Consider the following 4,004-nt stretch of genomic DNA (forward strand, 5'->3'; position numbering starts at 1 on the left):
GGCATTGCAGGTTCTTTACTGCTGGAGCTAGGCTGCCGAGGTTCTAATCCTGACTCCGTCATGTGGCCTGGGTGGTCTTGATGGTAACTTTTCTGTGCCTCAGTTCCTTTATCTGTAAACAGCCAAACTGGTTGATGAAAAATAGTGTATCGCTGTTGCCTGAATTTGAAGTTTTTGAGTGAGGGTCCTGTGTGTTCTTGCCACCTCCCTGTCTGGGGCTCTGAACCCCATCCAGTCTGCCTTCTTAGTCTCTGATGATCCACCATCTCTGCTGTCTCTTCATCTCCCGCTGTGTTGGCTCCTTTCTACCCATCAATACAATCAATTAAAATGCTGATTTCAAAAATAAATTCTGAAAAGGGTGTGGAGAAAAAGAAACCCCCCTATCCTGTTGGTAGGAAGGTAAATTGATGCAGCCATTATGGAGAACAATAGGAAGGTTCCTTATTTAAAAAAAAAAAAAAAACAAAAACTGAACATAGAGCTACCATATGACCCAGCAATCCCACTCCTGGGCATATATCCAGAGGAAACTCTAATTCGAAAATACAAACATACCCCAGTGTTCACTGCAGCACTGTTTACAATAGGCCAGATATGGAAGCAATCTAAACGTTCAACAGAGGAATGGATAAAAAAGATGTGGTAGATGGAACACTACTCAGCCATAAAGAGGATGAAATAATGCCATTTGCAGCGACATGGACAGACCCAGAGATTATCATATTGAGTGAAGTAAATTGGATAGAGAAAGACAAATATCATATGATATCACTCATACGTGGAATCTAAAATATGATAGAGATGAACTTATTTACAAAACAGAAACAAGACTCACAGACATAGAAAATAAACTTATAGTTACCAAAGGGGAAAGTGGGTAGGTAGAAATAAATTAGAATTTGGGAGATTATTTCAGCTCAAACTACTCTACATTAAATAAGGACCTGTACAGCACAGGGAACCATATTCAATACCTTGTAATAACCTATAATGGAAAAGAATCTGACAAAGAATATGTATGTATATGTGAATCACTCTGCTGGATACATGAAACTAACACAACATTGTAAATCAACTATACTTTAAAATAAAACAAAATTAAAAAGTATCGATTTTTAAAACATGCTCAAGTCTCTCCCATTTTAAACACACAAACAAGAAACCTTGCTGAAAGCATGACCTCCTTTCTTTGCTAGCCGCACTTCCTAAGGGTTGTCTATATGCAGTATCTAACCTCATCTCCCTGTCTCAATCTCAGTCTGTTTGCTCTCCCACCACCCCACCGAGATTGCTTGGGACCTGGCTCCCAGTGGCGTCCTTGTTGCCTTATTCACAAGGCACTTCTGTCTTCATTTTCCCAGAGCCGCTTGCACTTGGCACCACTGCCGGCTCCCTCTTTCCCTTGTCCCCCTGGATCGCACTCTCTGCTTCCCACTTCTTCCTCATGCTCCCTGCACCCCCTCCTGTCTCCTTGCCTCTGCTCATGCTTTGCTGGTCCTCTTTGTGAGTGTCTCTCCTGGGATGTGCTTTTCCTCAGCCTTCCCTCGTTTTTTCTCCTCTCTGAGACTATGGCTGAACGCACCCATATTCTTCATTATTTTGTAAATGTGGACAATTCTCAACTCTCTGTCTCTTATTTAAATTTGTTTATTTATTTGGCTGTGCCAGATCTTTGTTGTTGCACAAGGGATCTTTGATCTTTGTTGTAGCACGTGGGATCTAATTCCCTGACCCAGGATGGAAACCCAGACCCTCTGCACTGGGAGTGTGGAGCCTTTAGCCATTGGGCCACCAGCGAAATCCCTCAAATCTCTCTCTCTTTATTCAGGCTGCTCTCCTGAGCTCCTGATCCATAGGCCCACCTGGACACTTCCATTAAGACATCCCCTCGGGATTTCTCTGGCAGTCCAGTGGTTAAGACTCTGTGCTTCCAATGCAGGGGCCTGGGTTCAATTCCTGGTCCAAGAACTAAGATCCCACATGTTACAGGGCTTGGCCCAGGAAAAACAAGAAACAAAAAGAGACATCCCTTAGAGTCATAAAATCAATGTGTCTCAGATAAAATTAAACATCTTCCCTGCCGATACAGCCCTCCCCTTTGGTTTCTATCTTTGGAAAGGGTCAGACTCATCTCCCTGTTAAAGTGACAGTGACTCATCTTGAAAGAAATCAAAGCAGTGTTACATTAGTGGTTGAATTTTTGGAATAAGAAGATGGAAGCGGGCAGGGGCATCCGGACTTTCTGATGTCACGAAAACCACAGGTACTGTTGTGTTTTGCATTCTTGTCCTGTGCGAGGCAGACCATGATGCTTGAGAGACCATCAACACTTATAATTACTAAGTGGACGGAAACTCATGGGATTGAGAGGAATCGCTTTTCACAAAGTGCTTTAGCTGGAAGAGAAAGCCCATGTGGTCTCCCTGCAGCCCAGACAGGAGTCTGTGGTCTTCAGCACATTTCTAGTGGTACAGAGAAGCCACCCCGGACCCTCCCCTCTTCCCAGTTCCATCTCCATGGGGGACCCCTAGGCACAGCCATCAAAGATGCCCCTGTCATGAACTGGGAATCTGGGGCCCAGGTAAAAGGGCATTTGACCTGACATTGTTTTTCTTCACGTTCCAGGTCCCCATCCTTAGGCATCCTTGGAAAGGAGAGGGAGTTCCATGTTGCTTACAGAGGACTGTCTTACCTCTGGCTGCGATCCCAGGCCCTGAAGACACAGGAAAGCTTGGGTGGATGTAGTTATCACTGTCCTAGGCAGGGAAAGGCTCTCTTTAAAAACATAATTTATTACAGAAAAATTGAAGTGTACTAAGAGAGAGCACAGGGCAAAAGAATCTCCATGTATCCAATCCTCAACTTCAACTTAATCCTGTCATAGATAAGTCTCCTTCCCTCCAACACTGTTTTTCTTTGTTGGTTTTGGTTTGCTGCACTATCATTTTTTAATTGTTGCCGTCATTCTTTTTCAAATTTTGCCTTAAAAATTAATTTTGGCCACACTGTTTAGCTTGCAGGATCTTTGTTCCCCAACCAAGGATTGAACTCATGCTCCTTGCAGAAGAAGTGTGGAGATTTAACCACTGGACCACCAGCGGAAGTCTCAGTCATTCTTTCCTTTAAAAATCTTTTTATTTTTATTTATTTATCTACTTAATTATTTATTGAAGTATAGTTGATTTACAATATCATGTTAGTTTCAGGTCTACAGTACAGTGATCCCACTTTATATATATGAAACTTTTAAGATTCTCTTCCCTTCTTGGTTATTACAAAATATTGAGCAGATTTTCCTGTGCTATATCAAGATCATTTGAAAGTAGGGTTTCTCAAACTTTTTGGTATTAGGACTCCCTTGCACTTTACAAAAACATGAAGGACCCCCCAAAAGTTTTGGTTTATGTGAGTTACATTTTTGATACTTAAATGTTAAAACTGAGAAACTTTAAAATACTTACTTATTAATTTATTTGAACATTATAACGCACTTCTTGTTAACATAAATGATATGGTTTTTAGTGAAAAATAACTATATATAACTAGTAAGAAGAGTGACATTGTTTTACAAGTCTCTCCATTGTCTGGTTAACAGAAGATAATTGGATTTTCACTAGCATATAGCTGAGTTCTTGTGTTTGCTTCTGCATTCAATTGCTTACAATATGTTTTTTGGTTGAAACACAAGAAGAAAATCTGACCTTGCACAGGTATGCAGTTAGAAAACAAGGGCATATTTTCACAGGCTTTTCAGATATTTGTGGGTATTTGTCTTTGATATTATACCTGACAAGCACTGGTTTCTTAAATTTGTTAGTTGCGCTGTGGAATTTGAAATTATAGCAGTGAGATTTTTGTAAGTTGATAACATTAAAACCCATTGTTCTCTCTTGCACTTTGATTGGCATTTTTTTTACTCAGACATGATTTTTTGTCTCATCATGCCTTGAAAGTGAAGAGAAAGTGATAGTCTCTCAGCTGTGTCTGAATCTTTTTGACCC

The sequence above is a fragment of the Capra hircus genome, chromosome 21 (genome assembly GCF_001704415.2).
Source record: "Capra hircus breed San Clemente chromosome 21, ASM170441v1, whole genome shotgun sequence".
Lineage (NCBI taxonomy): Eukaryota > Metazoa > Chordata > Mammalia > Artiodactyla > Bovidae > Capra > Capra hircus.